Source organism: Cuculus canorus, chromosome Z, assembly GCF_017976375.1.
Source record: "Cuculus canorus isolate bCucCan1 chromosome Z, bCucCan1.pri, whole genome shotgun sequence".
NCBI classification, from domain to species: domain Eukaryota; kingdom Metazoa; phylum Chordata; class Aves; order Cuculiformes; family Cuculidae; genus Cuculus; species Cuculus canorus.
The window spans coordinates 54,918,133-54,930,954 of NC_071441.1; the positions used below are offsets into that span (position 1 = coordinate 54,918,133).

General features: G+C 41.6%; 1 long non-coding RNA gene across 1 annotated transcript; it reads right to left on the minus strand.

Annotated features, from left to right (window-relative positions):
- Positions 1–608: 608 nt before the first annotated feature.
- Positions 609–12,318, minus strand: LOC128850410 (uncharacterized). The gene is made up of 3 exons (XR_008447826.1): positions 12,139–12,318; positions 11,448–11,506; positions 609–4,306 (listed from the first exon to the last, which is right to left on the minus strand). It is a non-coding gene; the product is annotated as an uncharacterized LOC128850410 (long non-coding RNA).
- Positions 12,319–12,822: the final 504 nt, after the last annotated feature.

Below are 12,822 nucleotides of genomic sequence, written 5' to 3' on the forward strand. Positions count from 1 at the left end.
GAAAGGCAGAAATTGGATGTTTTAAATTGGCATGTGACAAATGAATTACAATTACTATATAGCAGAACGGATTGTGATAATGGTCTGAGTTTGAGAAGGTAGTCCATTATACCCTGTATCACATTTACCTTACTATTGACACCTAATGACCATCTTATTTTGTTCCGTTACACTTATTCAGGTATCTTGCAGCTAAAATCCTGATATTTTTGCCTGCTAGTTATTTCGGGACAATACTTCTTTGTAGTTACCTTAGTTCCTGCAGTATCAGCCATCAGCGTTATGCCCCATATAAAACTGCAAAGGCTGATAAAAAATGCATTATTTTGCATTGCTCATTGAATACAGCAAGTTCATTTATGAATTAAGAAGGTCTTAACATCCTTTAATTTACATTGTGATACCACAGTATTGTTTTTATACAAATTGAAAATGTTTCAGTACATAAAAATCTTAACTATTCCTTCTGGATTTTTTAAATTATGTTGAACCTAAAGTCTTTGCTAAACTAATGAAAAATTGATAAAACTTTTAGGTTGGCAGAAAGCTTTTATTTTCAAATATTTATACAAAGTAATTCAGTAACTCCAGTAATATAACCGGTGTAATTACACTCTTTTATAAGACATTTCACTTGATATCACAAAATAGCCTAATTAAAAAAATAAACACCAGGATGAAAATAACCTATACATCGCATACATTAAATAGCAAATTTCTAAGGCTAACTATAAACAGACCACCAAAAATGAGTAGATGTGCTTTTACTATAATTACAGAAATTAATTATTGACTCTGTACTCTAGAAAATGTTGTCAATGATCTGGGGGAAATACGTAAAGTTGTTAGCTTTGAACTTGGCAGGTAACAGCAGGACTGGGAGGACAGCAAACAATGATGAGAGAACAGAACTCTGAGTGAGAACAACTTGCATTAACCTTGTCATATACCAATGGTATATGTTAGTCTAAGCAGACAGATATAAAACCATACCTGTAAGATTAAAAAATACACTATATACATACAGGATCTAGTATTTCTTTCATGCAGAGCAGCTATTTTAAAGGATTCTGCATCATGATCTGTTAATGTTAAATATAACCAGAGTGCTAAAGGGAATTCTGTGTGTGTGCACAGGGAACATTGATTGAGAATAAGGATGCTGAACGCTTCTGAGTTTAGTATTGAGGCAGCCATCACAATAATATTGTGGCCATTTCTAGGAATAGCAGGTAAATAAGGATATTGATAGTGTAGAGAAGATTGGCATAACTGTAAAGAACCTTAATGCTGACTGAAGAATAGGAAAATTATGATTAAGAGAGAGAGAAAGACTGGGGAAGATTCATCTCTTTAGCCTATTCATCTCTATGAAGAGCAGATATTTACCACAGCATTTTTCAGCTGAGCAACTACAGCTGCAACCAGCAACCAGGAGCTGGAGTGGAACCAAACCAGTTTAAAGTAGAAAAAGATTGAAACTATTTACCATGTACTAAGATTTCTATCACTGGTGATTTGAAAATCAAGAAACAAAGGCTGTTGTTAAAGACCTGCTCTATTTTAGGACAGAGTTAACTGAGAGAAGTCCTAGAAACCACATCAGAAGTACCATCAGCTGATCTCAGTGGCCTCTCATTGCACAGAATAAACCAGAGAGAGAGAAGAGCTGAAAGGAAGAGGGGAGTAAAGCTGTTCTCTCTATTTTCATTTCCCTTTCAACACTTCGTTAGTATGAGCCCTGCGGGGAATCAGTTGTGCATTGTTAGAGCAACCTTCCTGGTTTGGAAACCACCTGCAATGCTCCTGACCTGTAACTGGAGGCCACCACGACACCCACACAGCAAGAGGTCAGCTCATACCTTATCCTTCTCAAGATCAGTCCTCTTATTCTGGGTTATACTTCAAAGTGAACTTTAGATCTTCTTGACTGTAAGCCAGTGCAGGGTGTCACCTTCAGCAATTCCTCACAGGAAGATCTGATGTCTGCTATCCCCAGGCTTTTCACTGCAGTAGTCCACTACCAATCTGACACATCTACTGTAAGACAGAATATGTTAGACCTGAGGAGTTAAGCTTGTCATAGTCATATTTTAAAAGATATTTTCTTTGGAGCATTGTGTAGTCTACTCAGCCTGCACACTGCCCCAGCTTTCTCAGCTCACATGAGATTTTCCTTGATCCGGCAGTCACTCACTGAGAGGCAGCTCTGGAGGAATATAAGAATGTTGTGCAGAGAGGAAATTATAAGGGCCAAAGCCCAGCTACAATTTAATCTGACTACACCCATAAAAGACAATTAAAAATGTTTCTATAAATACATTAGCAACAAAAGAAAGGCTAAAGAGAACCTTCAGCCTTTATTGGATGAGGGGGAAACACCATGACAAAAGATGAGGAAAAGTCTAAGGTACATAATGCCTTCTTTGTCGCAGTCTTTAATAGTAAGATCAATTGCTCCCTGGGTACCCAGCCTCTGAGCTAGAAGACAGGAAGGGGGAATAGAACGAAGCCCCCATAATCCAAGAGGAAATTGCTAGCAACGTGCTGCACCACTAAGACACACACAGAGCTGTGGGGCCAGATGGGATCCACCCAAGGATACTGAGGGAGCTGGCAGAAGTGCTCACCCAGCCACTTTGTATCATTTATCAGCAGACATGGGGTCAGAACATGTGATGCCCATCTATAAGAACAGACAGAAGGAGGATCTGGAGAACTGCAGGTCTGTTAGCCTGACCTGGTTTCTGTGGAAGGTTACGGAGCAGATCACCTCAATTACCATCATACAGCACATTCAGGATAACCAGGTAATCAGGCACAGTCAGCATGGAATTATGAAAGTTACTAACCTCGTGCAACTTATGTCCATCATCACTCATCCTTTCACTGTGCATATCAAAAGAATCCTTACAACCATCAAGTAGGTAGTTGAAGACAGAAAGTAAATTTCCTCCCTTTAGCCTTCACTTCCGCAGGCTGAAGAAACCCCATTCCTGTGGCCTTCTGTTGAAATTCCTATTAATCTTTGTGGTCTGCTGGACTTGTATGACATTATCACTGTCTTTCGCATAGTGGAATCAACAAAACTAGACATAGATGCAGCTGCTTCTACTCCAAGCAGAGGAGAATTTTTGCTTTCCTCGACTCATAGATTCCACACCTGGTAGTGCAGACTAGCAAATGATTGGTCTTCATCACAAGAAGGGTGTGCTGCTGAATTACACTCAGCATGCAGTGCCACCGAGATGCTTAGAACCATTTTCTGCAAAGATGCCTCCTACTTTGTCAACACTGAGCCCTGTAGAGTTGCACATGGCTGCTCCTTGTCAGGTGCCATGCCTGGTATGCTGCTGGCTTGCCTTCACATCACTGACTATTACACTTCAAGCCTAGCCACTCAAGTAGGTTTCACTAACCCTGTACTCCACCCACCCAGCCCAGATCTCCACAATTCATCACAAGGCTACTACAGAAGGTGAAGGCACACAGTATCCACTGCTCTCTCTTCATATGCAGAACGTGTCATCATAGAATTCAGCTAGGTTGATCAGGCAAGATTTTTTTTTACCTTGAGGAGCACCTGCTGGCTTTTTCCAAACATCTTACTTTCATTCTACAGCCTGGAAGTACTTTCCTCTACTTTTCCTCTACTTTCCTTAATTCGCTTAATGCTTCCATAATTCAGCCTTCCTCTGCTCTTTGGTAGTGTTTCTGTTTTTTCTCTGTAGAGTCTTGACGTTAAGCCCATCAAAGTCAGTGGAAAGATTTTATTGCTTTTCAGTGTTTCCTTTTTTCTTCTACTGCAGCTGCAGTGTTTTAATTACATGAAGACTGCCTCCTATAGGAAGTCCAGTTTGTCAAAATTATACACACTTTTTTAAGTCCAGTTGCTTTCATCTAGAAACGGCATGCTATTTCTTCACTGTTTAAATATTTCAAAACTTAAAGACTTTAATGATTTCGCTTTCGTTACCTTTTGTTCCAGTTTCTCTTTGGACCTAACAAAAGGTAAAAAGTTAATTGGCAAATGCCATAACTTTGCCAAAGTTCAGATTCCTGTCATTGTGGACAAAGTTAACACTAAAAGACTGTGCATCCATCTTCCCCAAAACAGCTTTTGTGCATTTCATTTTCCATAATTACATACGGAATTGCTGATGTTTCACCAATGTCTTCCTGAGATGCTGGCATTACAACATCTGAAGAACACTGATCTTTTACCAAAGCCTTAGACTTCATGCAGCACTGCCCAGCTCTCCTGGTCAATCAGTTGCTTGCTTGCTCACACCTATTTCTCTTCTTTCTGCCAAGAATATGAATACAATAGAAAGGTAAGAACACACCAACAACAATAGCACCAAGAATCCTCATTTCCCCTGTGGTAAAGATATCCTTTCAGCTAAATCAATGCTCTTGTAATTCCCTAAGTAGGAGATTCAATCATTAGGAGACCTCAACCACTGATGACACGTGATTGGAGATGCATGGATCTAGACATGATTTCATCTTCAGAGCATTTGCCAATCCACAAAGCATGTGAGATGGAACACAGCCTCCAAGAGGAGGCAAATGGCTTGGAAAATCCATTTTAACAGGAAAACAGTAATGATCCTCACTTGAAAAAAAAAAATATATCGTATGGGATACTCTGATTAATGCTCACAAAGGTGACATGCAACCGTGTAAATTCCCTGGGGGAGATATCTGCTAAATTCAGAGATCAGCTTCACTCTCCGAAGTTGGAAGAAACCGCAGTGAGGCAGCAGGTATAGGCAGACAATCAGGGAAACCTTAAACAACTCTTTTCTCTCGGTCTTCTACAGAGCCCCGCAGAAGTCACAGGGGAATATAGTAAAGACACAGATGAGGGAAACTTATGCAAGGTATGGTGGATTTCCCTGATACAGCACATCTTAATTTTTACCTCCCTGTGACAGTAAAAGTAGGTTGATCCACAGCTGTAAAAGAAAATTGTACTAATGAGTCCAGGGGTGGTCCATCTCCTGCTAAACATACTGCATGTGTCCCACTGACTTCAGTAGGAATGAAATCAAACCCACAATTTGCAGGTACATTCAGGAAATAATACGTACTTCCAAAGAGGCTCAGTGGACAGTTTCAGATACAGACGTGGAGCAAGGGAGCCATCTTCAACCTGCTCAAAGGTGAAAAATGCAGCAATATGCCCTGGCATCTTTCTAATGACTCTTTGGAAATAGTATTTAGGTTATGCTTCTCAGGCTCTGTCTTCCTATAGCCTCACCTGTTTTCCATATCTTTGTAAGACAGCTGACTGTTTATGCCTTCCACCATATGATGTGTGCAATTGATACAATATAATCCAGCCTGATCCTATTTCAGATCTGAGAATTTCTGGACTACTTAGCAGCTCTGGAACTTAGATGGGTGTCATAAGCTGTAACTCATTTTCTGGGTTTACAGATGCTTTCTTTGATATGTCATAAAACTGCTGGTAATTGAATCCTGTAAGAGATTGTTTTCAGAGCAGTTAGTGAATCAAACTCTGTTAACAAATAATGAGCTTCTCAAGTTTCCCTCTGTAGGAATGCGATTCTGCAGAACCTAAAGTTCCCTGGCTCTCAGTGAGACTGTGGATAACAGGGGATGTGGCCCTTGAAACAAGCTGAGAGGTTAGGTAGCATGTGTTTCCAAGTGGATGAGCATCAGTTAACAGAAGGAAAAGGTGCAAGGCTGCAGGTTTGCAAGCATAACTCAGCAGTCTGCAAAACAACTGCTCAAGGCATTTCTTATTCCTGCCAAGCCTCACAGCCCAGCCTGGAAAGCAGGAATCAGTCCTTTACAGTTAACAGCTCTGCACTGCCTTTACCTTCTAAGCAGCAGACTTTTTCTCAGTTATCCCTGATCTAGCCTGGTCAGTCTCTGCTGCTAACACAAACCCTACACCCCAAATACATCCAGGGACTTAGACATAGAAGGAGAGGCAGTGACTTTCCCTGGCAAGGTCAACTCTTCACAATCTGGCCCCGAAGTCAGAGGCAATTCAGGGAAGGGCAACCATGCTCTGTGATCTCTTTTGTGCCAGGGGAGATGTAAACTCATGTCAAACACAGCCTGCACAGCTACAGAGAACACTGTCATTCACCCTTTGACTTTGATTTGAGTGCTTCTGGGTCTCCAGACTGCTGGCAGAAAATGCTAATGTGATCAGAGCTACCTGGAGGAATCTGTTAAAATGCAAAGAAAGCATTTGCAGCTATGCTGTTTTGACAGCCCAGTCCTTAAGCTGATATTTTCGACAGTTTCGACCCAAGCTTCAAAATCTTTGTGACCAGATACTTCCTAGACATCTGCCTGTACAGATCATGATTTGAGTAGCTGCCAAATGCCAGGGAAAGGTTCCACCATGGAGATTCTTGTTTTTCAGGCACTAGATGCAATGACAGATGGAAGAAAATCAGATCTAGTGTCATCAACCTGTTCCTCTTCAATCATAGAGTAAGAGAATGGTTAGGGTTGAAAGGGACCTTAAAGAACACCCAGTTCCAACCCCTCTGCCATGGGTAGAGACATCTTCTACTGGATCAGGTTGCTCAAAGTCTCATCCAGCCCGGCCTTCAACACCTCTAGGAAGCCAGTGCCAGGGCTTAGCCACCCTCACTTTAAAAAATTTCTTCCAAATAGCTAATCTAAATCTCTCCTCTTTCAGTTTAAAACCATCCACCTTCATCCTATCCCTGCACTCCCTGATAAAGTGCCTCTCCACAGCTTTCTTATAGCCCTCCTTTAAGTACTTCAAAGCTGCTATAATGTCTCCCTAAAGTCTTCTCTTCTCTAGGTAGAGCAAGCCCAACTCTCTCAGCCTGTCCTCACACAGGAGGTGCTCCAGCCCTCTGATCATCTTTGTGGCTTCCTGTGGTCTTGCGCTAACATATCCATGTTTTTCCTGTGCTGAGGACCCCACAGTAGGGCACAATACTCCAGGTGGGGTCTCATGGGAGCACAGTAGAGGGGAAGAACCCCTTCCTCCCACTTGCTGGTCACAATTCTTTGGATGCAGCCCCGTATACTGATGGCTATCTGGGCTGCAAGTGCACATTGGTGGATCATGTTGAGCTTCTCATCCACCAGCACCCTCAAGCCTTTCTCTTCACGGCTACTTTCAAACCATTCTCCACTCAGCCTGTAATTGTGCTTGGGATTGCCTCAACCCATATGTAGGACCTTGCACTTGGCCTTATTGAATTTCATGAGGTTCACACAGTCGCACCACTCAAGCCTGTCCAGGTCCCTCTGGATGGCATTCTCTTCTCTCCTCTATAACTTTTCCCTGCATGAAGACTTTTAGTGAGTTCACACATGAGTTACAAAGTGATGTATGTAGCTTTCACTGCAAGGCATGTGTTTTACAATGGAGAACGCTACCAAAATGTGTAAGGAAAATTAACCTCCTGAATAGTCACACTGTTAACATTAATAACGAAGTAAGAGATCTCCACCAGCTACCAGCCCAAGAAAGAGCTTCCGTTTTTACCTTTAAGCAAATCATATCTGTGAGCAAGTCTTTTTAACTATGTCTCTTCAAATAATAGTATCTGTCATCCATAGAGCAATACCTCACACTGATATACAACCTCAGAAAAACAAGCAGCTTCTTTCAGCCATTACATTTCTTGGTTTGGCATTGTTGCTTTTAACTATAGCAGCAGCCTACAGTTCAAGAGAACTCCCACACCTCACAACATAAAGGAAGTAATAATCCACTATATAAACCACTGTGCTGAACCTAAAAGAATTATATGAGATGAAATTTTCACCTATACACACACAGGCACACACACACACACACATATACACACATATGATTCCATGGATTATCAACAGGGAGGTCTGTCATCCTTTTTTCCTCCAGTTTCCTGCAGGTAGTTGATATAATCCAGTTTCTCAAGAACATACTGCCCCAGCATTGAGAAGAGGACATTGCGTGATGGAGAAAATGCAGATGTTAGCAGGGGAGCAATAGGGCTTTTCCAGATGGGGAACTACCACCTACAGAGTAGCAACTCCCCTCTCCTGTTCTGTAATCCTATATGCCAGACACAGCCAGCCCACATATTATGGGGAAAGGGAGGACTGCAGCCTTGTGCTTAACGTGTGCTCAGCGTGGATCTATCCATGAGGGTGTGCAGAACTAGAGACAGCTATGTGGATCTTACTTTCTGCATTCAAGGCCTGACAGAGCGATCATATTCATTTGCAGCTCTGGATTTCCTTGAGTCATTGTGAACCACACATAACAGAAAATAAATTGAACTGACTTGTTTGAAAGATGCTATCCTTATATGCTGCAAAATAACCCCACGTTCTTACATAAAGGGATTTATTTGAGAAAATATCCTCTGTTTGGCTGTCTTTATATCCTCCAAGTATGTCGCACTATCATATTTCATCCTCTTGTTCGCCTTTCCATATTAAATAGTTCTGGTCTTTTTAAAGTTCTCTTCAGGTGGTCTGTCCTCCCCAGGCACTGGATAATTTTCACTGCTGTACTATGGACCTCCTCTCACACAACAGCATCCATTAATCTCTCCTCCAGTGAGATGCAGTCACCTGCCACAAGGTTTTTAGAATATAAGGAAGAAAAAGATTTCCCACATCTTTAATTGTATCAAGTTAAGATTGTAGGTCTGCCTTGTCCACAAGCATCTGCATCATCTTATTAAACGTATTGCCTTCATCAGACTGGAAACTCCAGTCTTGACCTGACCCTCTCCTGAAAGAGGAATAATGCCTGAGGCTTGTGATCATTACTCTGCTTTGCATTACCTATGTAAGGGGCCATGGGAAAACGCTTCTGACAAACACAAGAAATGAAGACAAGAAGTGCAGACCCCAAGGAATGAATCTGCGGGAGAGCAGGCGGCAGCAGTGCTCAGGCTTGTTAAGTTTACAACCTCTCAGAGCTCAAAATGAGCCGGGAGGAAAAGAAGAAGGGGGAGGAGGATGGGAAGCAGACTGGACAAAATTCCTCGTTGTCCTGTAAGGTGGCCCACCAAAGGATGGACTCTGGGTTACTTGACCATCACTGATGAGCAGCTATGGAAAAGGTCAGGTGGGAATCGTATGACAAGAGCACAAGGAAAAATCATCAGAGAAAAGGCTCTCATGAACCATCTGCATAGCAGGAGGCAGAAAAGGGAAAAAGACCACAAGCAGGATGCTCTTGGGGCTAATTAAGGCAGCCGTTCTGCACAAGGCAGATGCCAATCTTCTTGACTGACAGCCAAGAGGGGAAGATCATATTGCAAGAAACCAAGCTGAACAAGTAAAGAGAGAGAGTGAGACAGGCAGAGAGAAAAATAAATCTCCCCAGCAAACACAGAGCAAGAGGCTCCTCTTCCTGCCGGAGGGCACAGGCTGTGTCTCTATGGGAGGTCAGGCAGGACTCCTCTCAGATGTAATGCATGGCACAAACTCCTGGGGTCACCCCAGGTTTCATCTAATCCCCAAGTCCCTTGTTATCCAGAGCTGATGGAGGCAGGAAAATGGAGCACTGATCTGACCCACTCACGCCAACTTCAAAGCACACTAAATCTCCGGAGAGGACTCTCACTGAATTTTCCCGCTGAATTTTCCCGTATTTCAGTTAGATTCCTATATTTTTAATTAATACATAGCCAGAGTAAATATGTGGTCAGAATAAATAAGGCAAAGGAGCACATCAATCATCTATAAGTGATTACATGCCAGCTGAGAATCTGATTCAACAAATGGAAGTATTATGCACAGTCAAGTAAAGCCTCTTTATAAGGCAGTATGTGCTTTGTTTGGATTTTTCCTAAAAGCAGATCCAACAAGGGCAGTCAAACAGCTGCTGTGGCAGAGGAAATGTCTATTTGATATGGCAAAGAAGGAACAGGGTGGCAGTGGCTTTTGCTTTGACAGGGATTGAAGGGGTCTTCAGCCTCCTAACAATCATCATTTTTCTTCCCTCCAGAGTTCATTTCTCATTGTCTGCCAGCTGGTGACTCAAGTGACCTAGAAATGGAAGTAGGATGCCAGGTAGAGTATCATCCCATATGTACAGAGCAGGAACTTGCCACCTGTTCACGTGCATCCCCAACTCATAGTGATATTTTTTAGCATTAATGCACACAGTCTGGCTGCTCACCTGATAAAAGGAAAGGTGCATAAACCCAGGTTCCTATGAGGTTTTTTTCAGAATAAAACTGACATTCATATCTACAGTCCTGTTTTGGGGCAGGTCAACAGCAAGTGTGGCATTTGCTACACATGGACACATATCAGAGAGAAATAGACAAGGCTGATATGTGACAACAAACCTTTTTTTAAAATCTAGAAGCCATAATAAGGGTGTAAGCTACTAGACAGGCTCAAAGCGCCTTAATGCTCAGATTTCTCCTTCATTTGTTTTTTCATTATGCTGACCTGAAAAGCTTAGACTAGAAATAACTGCATCTCCTGTTGAAATAATCTCTCCTGTTACCTCATGTTGAAATAATTAAAAGCTGACTATTTTTTTCCAGAGGTCCTGTTTCAGCACAAAAGCAGAGCCTGGCAGGGCTGTTCTCACATGTTCTGTTCACAACAGGCAGGTGAAACTCCCTTGTGTTCACAAAGAGATGTATCTCAACCCTTTGGACTAGCAGAAGTGTTGATCCCTTACTTGGTGGTTCTACCAGGGGAGCACAGCTCTCAGATCAGCTTCTGGAGGTTAACCATAAAACATCTTGAAGCTCTGCAACTCCTAGTTGCCTTATCCATGTCTCGTCCTGGTCTGCCCACAAGCCACACCAGCTGGTTCCAATCCTGCCCCAAAGGAGAGTAGGTGGGAGGAAATTTTAGCACTTGGGGTAGGTTTCCTTCTCTGAAACATGGGACAAAGCAAGACAATGGGTAAATCTTTCCCGAAGACACAGAAGGGGATAAATGCATCAATACAAACACTTTAGAACAGGTACAAAAGACTCATAGGCTATAGAAAGTCACTGACCTTCTAACCAACATGTATTATCTTTTATTTGGTGTTCCTACAAGGTACAGCACAATGGGGACATGACTCTGGACTTGAGGGAAATAAAAATAGACAAATGTCCACATTTCATCTCACTTTTCATACAGACTAGAGTTACAGTAATTTCTTGCCCCATCTCTGATTTGATGAGGCAGAAGAGAGAAATGGCTTCAAAAGATCTAAATTCAGTTGAGAAAAAAAAAAATTAAAAATACCCTCAAAATAATAAAGAGAAAATGATGGTGTGTCTGAATTTCCAGCGATTTCCACCATTGGTTTATAAAAGAAAAAGAAAATAGAGAGCAATTAGGTAGAGAAAATGCAACAGTGGGCAGAAGATGTAACATTTTACCAGATGCATCTTCCATGCAAGGAAGTGAAACTTTTTGTATAATTTGAAGAACATCCTAGCAAATCTACTCTTACATACCAGCTGACATGATGAAGCCTCCAGATTACTGAAAATACCATTAGAGTGAAGCAAAGTGCCTGAAAGAAAAAAAATTACTTTTTAAATTTTAGAATTCTTTTCATACTATATAATATTTTACTGAATTTGAATATAGCAAATGTGTAAATAATGATCTGTCTCCAGAGCAACAATGTGAAATCACACCTGTTAATTTTAAATATCATTTGTCACAGTTTTGGCATGATTATACACCAGCTCCAGTCAAGCTAGTTTTCTCCTAAGGTCTACTTATTATTGGATACTGAAGAAAAAAATTATCAGAATACATGACTTGGAAGAAAAAATTTACCCCTAACAGAACCTTTTTATGACTCCTGCTGTTCTGTGAAACATAAAGAAAACTCTTATGTATATATTCTTTGAGGAATAAAGATTTTAGTTATATGATAGAAAATAAGATTAGACTGAATTATGTTGAGACATTTAAAAGAATATTTATATATTGAGCACAGCACTGTGGGCAGGAGCCCCAGATATTTTTTATCGCAAAACATCTGTTTGAAGTGATCAAACTGATTACAAGAGAAGTGGAAGGAGATGTTGGCACTCTGGAGTCTCAAGATTGCTACAGCATTACTGTACAAACTCTTCCCAGATTTTACCATAGAAGAGCATAGTAATCACAGCTTATGTAAGGAATACGTCTTACCTAAATCAACACTCTTAGTGGAGTTTGTTCTTGCCCAGTGCATCAATTTCTCTATACTCCTGTGTATGACGACAAACAGTGTATTAACACAACTACTTCAGCAGTTCCATTCTGCATTTCTTGGGTACTTGGACCTCAACTTTTCTGAAGACCAAACAAGCTGCAGCAGCTGCTAAGAATGCAGTGAAGTACCCTTGCATCATAAGAATCTTTGGGAGATCACAAAAGGCTAATCAGATTCATGTATTTATTGGCCCAAATCTTTCCATGCATTTGTTAACAACAAGGAACTGAAGATGTTTCTCCCTCTAGGAATAAAGGTAGGGAGAAAGTGCGCTTTTCAGAAAACATCATGAGATTAAGAAACAGTTGTCAGAGCCCTTGTGGACACTAACAGACTTTCATGTCCCTTACCAGCCTTATCCAGTTCGTGCCCAGGGCTCCACTTAAGCCCAGCTCAGGCCCTCAGGCCTGCTTCCCATGCTCAAGGACCGTGGGACGTTTCCCTGACTCTCAGGAAGCAGCCTTCGCTGCACCTTAGCAATGGCACTTTCCTTGTCCTGGCTTATATCACACTAAATAACTCAGGTGGGTCCCTGCACAGAACCCCTACTATTTGCCTCCGCATTACTGGAGGTGGCATCTGTTTCCACAAGGTAGAGACTTTCAGGGACCTCAGGTCTC